This window comes from Camelus dromedarius, chromosome 7 (assembly GCF_036321535.1).
Source record: "Camelus dromedarius isolate mCamDro1 chromosome 7, mCamDro1.pat, whole genome shotgun sequence".
Classification (NCBI taxonomy): domain Eukaryota; kingdom Metazoa; phylum Chordata; class Mammalia; order Artiodactyla; family Camelidae; genus Camelus; species Camelus dromedarius.
Genome location: NC_087442.1, coordinates 56,592,946 through 56,605,454, shown reverse-complemented (window position 1 = coordinate 56,605,454; position 12,509 = coordinate 56,592,946).

Sequence of the window (12,509 nt, the reverse complement as noted above, 5' to 3'; positions counted from 1 at the left end):
AGGTGTATTCCTGGTGGTCTTTGGAAGACCCTGACACCCTCTTTATCACTGTCTCCTGCCTGAGTCCATCCAGTCCTTTGCGCACGGCTTAAAGAGCCTGCATTCACTGTTCTCCTCCTACCTGACAGGCTCGTGTGCTGCTACTTTCCTCCACAGGCAACCCGCTCTCCCAGTCAGCTTTCCCATTCCCCAATGCTCCATGCTCAATATTGATAACAACTAAGTAATAAGAAGCAATAGGAACTTTGGAAGAAAAATGGGAGGTAAAGAGGATAAATAGGAATCCTGATTTGTCATGCAGTCTTGTTTGAAAGAGGAGGAGTTTGGGGCTGACTGCATCATGTCCATTACAAAAAAAAAAGCATTATTTTTTTCGTAATGGAATCTGAGGCAAGTTGACAGAATCTTACAATGCTGTCTACCCCTTACATAAAACTCTCATGAGCTAAGGCTTTACATGGAAAATAATATTATCCTATCAGTTAGCTGCAGGATATGAAGGCTGTACTCTACCAATAAAATCAGTGGCTCTTAGGGTGGATCCCAAGCATCAGTACTTTTCCAAGCTCCTCAGGTAATTTCAATGTGCAGCCAAGATTGAAAACCACTACTATAAAGAAAAGTACGAGAGGAATAAAGAAAATACTCAGTTTAGTGGTTGCTCTGGCAGGGAAGCGGGGAGAGAGAAAGAGACTGATTCAGAAAGGGATGGTCAGGCGTTAAGTACCTTGGCAACGTTCTGCTGCAAAGGTGGGCAATGATGTATGAGGCTTTTTAATTTTACTATTGTAATTGTCATGACTGAGCTTTATAAACATTCTTTTTTTTTGAATCCGGTGTTGATTTAAAAATAATTTATAAAATTCAAAAAATATAAATGTGCCTTTTACTTTCAATAATCTAAGAGCAGTTGTCTCAGCCATCACTGATGACATAATCACTTAGATGCCACAAGCCAAAGTTCTCAAAAAAACTACTTGGAGTAACAGTTTTTTTTAAAGATAACTTACTCAAATAGAGAATAAATTCCCTTAATTAGTATCACGGTCTTAACAACACCTCCTCTATGCAATAAGCAGCATCTCTTCTTTTCTATAAATGAAACTGAGCATCTCTCAAATTCAGAAGTTTTGCTGTTGCTGAGTAGCTCTGATTATGCTGGGTAAAAGACTCATTCTTTGATCTGCTGAAGATCCCACTAAGGAAGAACTGGTGTTTCATTCTTTCTTCTACCTGTAGGATACCAATACACAAGGTACACTGATTCCATCCTTCTTCTTCTACTGCCTGGCAAAGTCCTGTTAAAAATTTGCAGCTAAACCTTATGTTCTTCTGTCATGATCAAGGTAATACTAAATTCCTGTTTCTATCTCACAGAAAATATTTACTGTCAAAATGGCAGGTTATCTCAAGGAAATTTTTGAGGGATTTGCTGATTCTATCAAGATTTTGTAAGTAATTAAGATAAATCTAGTTACACCAAACTGATGATGACACTTGTTTTGACAGTGGTGGCTGGAAACTGCTCCTAATCAGAGGCGTTAAGTAGTTGCAACAGTGAACTTTATGACCTGCAAGCCTAAAATAGTTACCATATGAAAACGTCCACTGATCTCTAACATAGTAGAAGAGTGTAAAGATTTGATGGGAGTTCTGGCAACATTACTTGTAACTGGGTAACTCTGAAAAAGGTGCTTCTCTCTCTCTGCCTTAAATTCCTCTTCTTGAATATTTCCAAGGTATAGACTAGTGCCTGGTATACAGTTAACAATATAAGTCTTTGATCTTGTTCATGGTTGTTGAAATTTGGTTAATGTAACATATCCTGAGAAATTTATCAAGATTATTTTAACAATGCAAAGTATCATTTTTTAAATGTAACTTTATTGATGATCATTACTTTTACAGATTTTCTGGACATGCCTGCCTTTGCAGAAAACAGCAGTTTTCCATTTTGCTACATCTAAGCTATGTGTCCAGTACATCTAACTTGCCAAGAAGTTATATTTCTTAGATCACACTTTAGTATTATCTTTCTCTTAAAATACATTCTTATGGTTTTCAGCTAATGAGATTCTTCCTCTTGTAAAATTAAGTGATTAGAAAAAACTGTCATTTTACTTTCTTTGATAGCCCTCAAAGGCCTCAATGAATCTTCCTTAGTGTTCCCCATGTTACGTATTCTACTTTATTTGTAAAAATGAAAAAAAAGAACATTGATGTAACAAGGAATTATGGTGTCTGCTCCTTCAGCTGTTACTTCACTTTGTTCCTCTCTAGATAGAGAAGAAATATATCATGTTATGAATTTTTCTGTTTAGATAGGGCCACATTTATATGATGGACTGATTCAGTGAGCTGAAGTTAATGGTGCAGGACCGTCCACACTCCTTTCCGCTGGGTCCACTCTCGATGGCCCTCCTTGCCGATAAGGGAAACACTTGGCAATGACACAGTAAATGGCAAGATTTTAACACTGCCAAGGGATTATGTGAGTGCTTAATGAGCCATTTCACTTTGTTAATGTCTTACTCTTTGCTCTGTGGTGTTAGGTCAGTGGGCACATTAGAAATATAAAGTCCAAGGCTACCACACACATCTCTGGTAATAGAGTATGGGTTTTTGTCTCTGTGTCCTTATTTTAGAAAGCATTACCCATATGTCAGTTTTCTGGAGACAATGCACTTTTAAATGAGAATGGCAAATATTGTCTTTTGATAATGGGTTAGTTGACCCATTACTGGGATTTTGATACTGAATTATTTTCATTTTGCAGCTTTAACTTGGACTCAATTCCCCATTACACTCCCTATCCCTTAGCTCTGATGCGAACAGTTTGTGGTTTATATGTCAACTATGTAATAGGATTAGCAAAGATGAGATCCATTGTTCTCTATCTTCTGGTCAACAACAGTAATGTGAGCAGATTTTAATAAGTAGGAAAGATCCCAGAAGTTGAAATCTAATGAAATTGTAACAAAAATAAGGATTAAATCATATGACTTTAATCATAATACCTATATTTTTCCATATGTAATCTCACACACACGATAGCAACACTCTACAGTTCCTTCCTGTCTCTTATCTATTTCATTACTCTCGTAAAATATATTTCAGGCTGAGACACTATGGTATGTTTATTAAGAGCAATGAACTTTAGAGTCAGACTTCCTGGTTTTGATTATTATTTAGACTACTTAGTAGCAGTATAACCAAGATATACGCTGAATTTCTCTAAAGAAAAGTTTTCATCATGGAAAACTGCATCCAAAAACATACAATACTTAGGAATAATTCTGACCAAGGAAGTCAAAGACTTATACATGGAGAACTACAAAACACTGACTACAGAAATTAAAGATAACTTAAAGAAATGGAAAGATATCCCATGTTCTTGGTCTGGAAAAATTAATATTAAAATGACCATACTACCGAAAGCAATTTACAAATTTAATGCCAAAACCTATCAAATTACCCAGGAGATTTTTCACAGAATTAGAACAAAATATCATAAAATTTATACGGAATCACAAAAGGCCCAGAATTGCCAAAGCAGTACTGAAGAAAAAGAATGAAGCTAGAGGAATAACCCTCCCAGACTTCAGACAATACTACAGAGCTACAGTAATCAAAACAGCATGGTGTTGGTACCAAAACAGACATATGCATCAGTGGAATAGAACAGACAGCTCAAAAATAAACACAAACTTTTGGTCAAGTAATCTTTGACAAAGGAGACACGAATATACAATGAAGTAAAGACAGTCTCTTCAGCAAATGGTGTTGGGAAAACTGGACAGCAGCATGTAAATAAATGAAGTTAGAATACTCCCTTCACACCATACACAAAAATAAACTCAAAATGGCTTAAAGATTTAAACACAAGACAAGACACTATAAACCTCTTAGAAGAAAACATAGGCAAAATATTCTCTGACATAAATGTCAGCAATGTTCTCCTCGGGCATTCTACCCAAGTAATAGAAGTAAGAGCAAAAATAAACAAATGGGACCTCATTAAACTTATAAGCTTTTGCACAGCAAAGGAAACCATAAGGAAAACAAAAAGACAAGCTACAGAATGGGAGAAAATATTTGCCAAAATTAGAGACTCACAAGGACTTAATTTCCAGAATCTACAAATAGCACATACAACTTAATAAGAAAAAAACAAACAACCCAATCCAAAGGTGGGCAGAAGACCAAAACAAGCAACTTTCCAATGAAGACATACAAATGTCCAATAGGCACATGAAAAATGTTCACTATCGCTAAGTATCAGAGAATGCAAATCAAAACTACAATGAGGTATCACCTCACACCAGTCATTAAAAAGTCCGCAAATGATAACTGCTGGAGAGGGTGTGGAGAAAAGGGAACCCTCCTTCACTGTTGGTGGGAATGTAGTTTGGTGCAGCCATTATGGAAAACAGTATGGAGATTCCTCAAAAGACTAAAATTAGACTTACCATATGATCCAGCAATCCCACTCCTGGGCATATATCTAGAGGGAACCTTAACTTAAAAAGATACATGCACCCCAATGTTCATAGCAGCACTATTTGCAATAGCCAAGACATGGAAATAACCTAAATGTCCATCAACAGATGACTGGATAAAGAACTTGTAATATATTTACACAATGCAACACTACTCAGCCATAAAAAAGAATAAAATAATGCCATTGGCAGCAACATGGATGGACCTGGAGATTGTCATTCTAAGTGAAGTAAGCCAGAAAGAGAAAGAAAAAATACCATATGACATCACTTAAATGTGGAATCTCCAAAAAAAAAAAAAAAAAAAAAGACGAACTTATTTGCAAAACAGAAGGAGACTCTCAGACACAGAACAAACTTGTGGTTACCATGGGCTGGGGGCATGGGAAGGCAGGGGGAGGGGATAAATTGGGAATTAGAGATTTGCAGATACTAACTGATCTAGAGAGAGTAGAGAAACAACAAGTACATGCTGTATAGTGCAGACAACTATATTCAGTATCTTACAGTAACTTATGGTGAAAAAATATGAAAATGAACATATATATGTTCATGTATGACTGAAGCACTGTGCTGTACACCAGAAATTGACACAACATTGTAAACTGATTATATTTTAATAAAAATAAATAAATAAATAAAATAAAGATAGGACCATGTGTACTTCATAGAATGATTTGAATATTAAGAGGTGAAGCATATGCATTGCTTATTATAGCACCTTGAACACAAAAAGTAATACCATAATTATTATTCAGACACAAAAGGAAGAACTGAAATAAAATGAACAACATATTATCCCTCATTCAACCCACTTCTATTCCTTCTACCGTGACCAGTCCTCAATAAATGAACAAAAGGCTAGCTGGTTGATTGAATGCTTGGCTAACTTGAGAGATCGTCTCATAAACAATTCTCAGTAAGAGTCAAATCCTTCACAAAATGTTTCCCTAATATCTATCATTAATATCCAGATTGTCAAATTAGATGAGACTAAGATTTTTCAATAATCCCATAGAGCACTGTGGGATTTACTTCATGTTGGTCTCCAGAAGCCATGCTGTGACCTGGGTAGGTATTTACATATTGTCATACTCTTGGTCAAGACACCTCACCTGGATATCTCCTTTATTATTTCATTTACTTTCTTTTATAAAAGTAAAAGAGTATGGGACATGTACAGAATAAACATTTGCAAATCTACACTCAAAACTTTGTCAGATTGCAACCTTCTGTTGGATTTGTTTCAGACCACTTTTTACATTTTTACTTCATGAATTCTTAAATGATAGAAAGATAGATAGATGACAGATAGACAGAGACAGATTTGTAAATAGACAGCCATGCTTCCAATGTTCTTAAACGTCATATGAGCCTTGGTAATTTATACATTTTTCTCCAGTTCTCAATTTTCATTCAACATTTTCTACAGAGTCCAGCAGAGACTATAATACAATTTATTCATTCTATTCTTGATATTGGGTGGTTTCCAGTGTGGAACCATTACATAAAAAGCTGCAATGACATACCTGAATAGATGTATGAGGCTCTGCAGTTTTCTTAGAATTTATAGACTCTATAAAAATGTACCTGTTCAATATTATTGGATACTTTACTGGTGACTGGCAGTATATGAGTGTTCCCACTAGGCAAACACTTTCTAATACTTGATATTGTCAGACTTTTAAAATATTTGCCAATTTAATGAGTATAAAATAGGATTCTCATGTTACTTTTTATTTCCATAAGTGTTTATGAGATTGAGCATCCTTTTATTATTTTAATGGCTTTTAGAATTTTCCTCCTTTTGGAAGAATTATACGTATCATTTCTCTATTTTTATTTAAAAAATTTTCACACTAGTTTTTGCAAGTTATTTAATATTCTCTATACTATCCCTTTGTCAAATTATCTTCCTCAGACTGGCTTGCTCTATCCTTTGTATCTTTTTTTTTTCTCACAATAGTTATTTGAGGAAGTTACTAACATATAAGCTCCTTTTTTTATCAGGAGCTAAAAAATATGTATTATCCCTATGTTCTCTGCTCTTTGGCTTCACATAATAATAAAATTTGCAAGAAATTTAATATTAAATTTTCCCTAATTAAAAAAAGTGTATGTCCATTGTATAGAATTTCTTTGTAGAGAAAAGTAGAATACAAAAATCTCATATAAAGACATTATTCTTGACATTTTGGACCTTAGTGTGTTTTGACATTTTCACTATGATAAACAAAGCTCTGAAGATTCATAGATACAGACTTAGTAGGTAAAAGTATGTGTGTGTTTCTAAGGCTTTTGACAGATATTCCTGCATTAGTGTCCAGAACTGTTGTATCATATCATGCTCCCAACAGGAGTGTATGCAATTTTTGGTTCTCTACACATTTATAAAAATTGGTTATCATTTTTTAAATAGTTTTACCCACTTGCTAGTGAAAAAAACTGAGTTACAGTAACAAAGTTTTATCACTGAAAAGTACACTTTTCTTATGATTATTGATTTTTTATGATCCTTGATAAAACATCTTATGATTCATTGCCCATTTATGAGGTGTAAGCACTTTTTCTATTAATTCATAAGATGTCTTTGTATATTAAGAATAACAAGTATATATCTGTAATATTATTTGCATGTTTTCTTTTCTTATACGTTTACCTAAATTTCTTACTATTTTAAAGATACTTTAAAAGTATTATATAGCTGAGTATATCAATTCTTCTTATTTCTGCTATATTCCATTTCATTTGTGTTTAGAGCTGTTCTTCATACTGTAATAATGAGTTGTTGTTATATATCTCCTACTTAATATCATTCTATACATTTATTTTTAATAAATAAATTTCTCAGTTGCATGTGTCTGTGAATCCCTTTATAATATATATTTTGTTTCTAACAGAGTTTATTTTAAATCTATTTATTCTTTGAAACTTGTTTCATGCCCACATGGTTTTTAAGAACCACTGAAATTTATCTTTCCTTATTCCTTCTTTCTCAAAAAAGTTTTTTGCTTTCTTCATTTCTCAATTATTTTAATTAAGACCAAGGCATCTCTCCCCAAACACTTAAAACATATTTGAAAGAAATTTTTCTAAAATTAAAAATAAATGTAAATGTAAAGTGGGGAAAACACATTTAACCTGTTCCTCAAGAACAAGTTATTAGAATGAATTCATTACAATCTTCTTTTGTATGTTCAGTAAATTTTGTCATTTTCTACATAAATCCTACTCTCTATTGGTTCTCATTTGTTTTGTTGCTACTGTGAATAGAAAACTTACGAGAATTTCAAGCATATGGGAAAACTATTTATTCTTGCTTCTTTATTTTGTCTAGGAACATTATCCTCTCGTTAAAGCATTATTTCATAGTTTATCTTATGTTAACTAGACATGTAACCATATTAGCAGAGATAATAATTTTTTCTTTGTAACATATAAACAGAAATAAAAAACAATCTAATAGAAATGTGTATTAATTTTGTATCCTGCAACTTTACTGAATTTATTGGTGAGCTCTAGAAGTTTTTTGGTAGCATCTTTAGGATTTTCTATGTACAGTATCTCATCTACAAACAGTGACAGTTTTACTTCTTTTCCAGTTTGGAGTCCTTTTATTTTTTTATTTTTTCCTTCTCTGATTGCTGTGGCTAGGACTTCTGAAACTACACTGAATAAAAGCAGTGACAATGGGCCAAACTTCTAATTTAGCACACATCTAGAGGATAGCTGCAGTCCTCCCCCAGAGACTAGGGAGGCTGGTGACATTACCCTTGCCTTCTCCCTCTGGCACACTACAACAATAAAATCAAGTTACCAGTACCTTCCCAGAAGGAGCTTAGACACACTTCTGGTGTTCCAGCTTTTGCAGCTACCACATAAGGGAGACTGGCCTCAAAATCACCTAGGGTCTAGCTTCTAATCAGTATTCACCCATGTGCTGACTATGATCCTCCTTTTGGACACTGTTGAGTCTTGGCAGTTCCTCAACTACTAAAAGCCACTAGAACAAAGACGGCAGATTGGAAATTCACAAAGTTTTGAGACTTTTTTACTCTTTTGTATTAACCAGGAGTTACTGTGTGATATTACAGAAGATGATCTTCATTTCCATACCACAGAAATAAATTGTTTAAAGATGAGGAAAACAATACTGCTCATGGCGGAAAAGATTCTCAAATTTGACATTAAAATAAATACATTTTAGTCAACAAAGGATGTCACTAAGAGGTTCTGGCAACTCACAGAGTAAGAGAAGATATCTGAAACTCATGTTCATGTCTGTAAGATATTTAAAGACCCTAATATCACTTTTTAAAGGATGGAAGAAGAGAATTTCAAAAACAGACTTGAACTGACATTAAACTGTTATTGTATACCAAATGATAAACCCACATATGAATAGATGCTCACCTTAGTCTCATTAGGGAATGAAGATTGAAAGCACATGAGATACCTACAGTTCCACCAGAACAGCTAAAGTTAACAAGTGTCTGTGAAGATTATGAAGCAACAGGAATGTCAATTGTTTTAAGTTTAGAAAATGATTTGACTTTCAAGTTGAGCATATGTATTCCTTAAGACTTAGAAATTCCATTATTCATACTTCTGTTAAGTATGTACCTAACAGAAATTTGTGCAGAAGTGCAGGAAGAGACATACATAACAATGTCCCTAGCAGCATTACCTCTAGTGGCCAGAAGCTGGAAACAACCCAAATATTTATCAACATTTCAATCAACAAATAAATGTTCATTCAGTGGAATATGATAAAGCAATGAAACTAAATAAAGAAAGTTCAGCTACACAACATGGATTAATTGTCACAAAACATATCGACTGCAGAACCTAGATGGGTAATTCCGTATATATGAAGTTCAAGCACAGGCAAAAGCTAAACAGTGATTTTAAAGGCAGGTTAACTTTGGAGAAGAAGGGTGTAATGACTGGAAGAGGGGCAGGAAAGGAGATTCAGGCGTGCTGGTGATGTTCTTTTTTAAGAACAGTGTAGTGGTTATACACATGAGTTTGTGTTGTATGAATTTACAGAAAATATTTATGTTTTGTGTGTAACTGTATTATAAATCAATTTTTTAAAAAATTTTGCTAATTTTTAATGTCTCCTGTTAGATAGCATGAGTGAGAGGGAGAGCTAATCACTTACAAAATCATAATTGCTCACAGATTGGAAGAGACAGTATGACTGAAAACGGTTATGTATTTTTCCTTATCCTTATTTGTATGTAACTCTGCCAGGGTGTTCAAATTATGAAGAAAGGAAAAGAGAAGTAATCTTAGAGAGCTCATACACAAATAATGTCCCAAGGTCAAAGCAAGTCAGCCTTGTTGGAGCACAGATGATATGAGGGCTGGTAGTACATCTAACAAGAAAGGAAAGAGTTATGTAGAGAGGAACTAATCTTCATATCAACAATTTCAGCACCAAGAGGTGAATTAAAAAATATAACATCAGAAATATAGAACTGATCAGGTAGATGTAAAAGTTCAGAGCAGATATTAGGGACCACGTCTGATGACTACACTTTTGAGAAGAAAAGTCAGGAATATGAAAAATAAATTTTCTTAAAAAGCTGTCAGGAAATCAAGTGAGGAACTTGACAGCAGGTTCAAAACAACAAAGTTTTGTGTAAGGACAAGTTCATAAGTATGGGCAAAGTATATATAGTCAGGAGGAATGGGTTGTATATAAAAGGAAAAACAAAGCAAAACAAAAATAACCTTCAAATGTGCTGGGTTCACACTAAAGCCAAATTCACTAAGAACCTTTTTAAATGAGTAACTCATACAAATATTACTTGGTAGATCTTGACTAGAGGAGTTAAGTATTTGGGAGTAATTTCCTGAGGAGAGGGAGTATGGAAATGGCCTGTGTGCATGTAAAAGAAATAAAAAAATTAAAACTTAATTTCTTGTCCATTAATCCCCAAACAACCTTGACTCATACCTGAAGCATGATAGTGTATAGTTTCTGAAGCTGGCTGAATAGGTAAAATGTTTCTACTTCCATTCCTTCCTCATTACTAGCATTTGAAAAAAAGTTTTGCTCCAAACATGTCTGTGAATAATTCTTTTCTAATTTGAAGACATTATACAAGAATTTTTGAGGATGCCTGAGAATTAACATTACCTAATCTGAAAAATATATGAAACATTAGTATCATGTAATCTGAAAGGCAGATGAAAGACTCTATATGACTGTATTACAATCTTCTAAATCCTAAATTGTAATGGGACCTCTTACATTAGTTGGCAAGAAAGAAAAAAAGAAAATATAGACAGAAACTCAAAGCACAAGACTAATTTTCCATGGGATGTTTGAGGGGGAAAAAAATCCTGTGTTTCTTTAAAAATATAATGTAGCACATAATCAGCAATAAGTAAAAGTGTACAAAATGATTAAAGTATTTTTTTGGGAAATGAAAAATTCATTCAAATGAAATCTATTAAACAGCAAGGTGCAACAGAAAGTACCTTGAAAAGCTTTGCATGAACTGGAGCTAAACAGCAATAAAAGTGTGGTGGAGAAAACAATGGCTTTCTTGAGCCCAAACTCTGGGGTACATGACTGTCTTAAGCCAAAGAGTTTTTCTCACAGAGCATGTGAAATATTCATAGGTCCCACACTGGAATAAATTTATTGCTGCTATAAGCTATATAAAAGGTTGATAAACTGCTTTCCTGACCTTGGAGAACTTTGTTGGCATATTAAGAGACTTTGATACATAGCGGAATGCAGGCAAGCTCTGTGATTTGTTGGCTGATTGGTGTTGGGCCTGCGCTGTTAGGTGCTCGGAAAACAAGGGGAATGTGTGGAGGAGGCAGCAAAGGGAAGAAGCCGTGCTCTCGCTGGTAAAGAGAAGTGAAAACTTGGGGGATATGAATGTTAAACAACTCTGTTTAAGCCCCATGCAAACCTAAACTTTACAACATATGCATCGTTCCTCACAGTATGTCTCTGGTTTTCTGCTGTTTCTTCACTTTCCTCGCTGGAAACATAGCAAGTGACCCTCGCAACACCTTGTTTACAGAGTGTTGCCTCCTGCAGCACTTGGGGGCTCCCATGAGTGACAGCAACAGATAGGAGAGCCTACACTGTGCAAAGTAAAACCAGGCAGTTTTAATAACATGAGTGCTGAGCCCCATTAGCTCTGCAAAAATGCCCTTGAAATATAGACTTGAATGACAAACAGGGGGGATGGAAAGTAGGAAATGCTGAAATGAAAGAAGCCTTGGGAACAGAAATTGCTAAAGTTCATTTCTACTTTATATCCCCGAAGGCTCCTTTTAAAACCGAAAGCATTACTACAAAATTTATATGAAAGAGTTTTAAATTGCATTGTTTTTTCCTGTAATTTTTAACATAAAACTTTCGTCTGTTTTATTCAAGGAGTGAGTTCAAAGTTAAAAAGTATACTGGCAACAAACATATAAATAGATTCACAAAAGTGACAAGACAATAATTTTCTAATCCAGTCCAATCTAATCTAATCCAGTCCTTTATCATATATTAATTAGATAAGATTTTCCAAGGCTCTCCCATTTAAAACTATCCTACCTTACTGACAGTGGAATGTTCTATCCAAAAATAATTTTTTCCTATTTTTAAGAGAGGTAATTAGGGGCATTTAGAAAGACACATACTGAAGGAAAGGAGCATCTCTCCAGATGGGCTCAGTGGAATCAGACTACACGTACACATTTCTTAACCCACAAGTAGTGGAAAAACAATGGATAAAACTCCCTTACTTGATTTTTGCTTTCGATTTAGCAAGGGTTACTCTTCAGCTATGTAGGCTGTGCCAATGAATGCACCGTATGTTCTCACCATTTGCCAAAAAGCTAAGACAGCAGATGCCTTGGTTATCTGTGGATGCCTAGAAAGATAACACCCATGTTAGAGGTTTCTCTCCATCTTCATGCCATTAGCAGGTAGAGTCTTAGTGCATGACTAGAACATCTGGGAGTCCCCTTCTGGTGTCTACAGCAAGG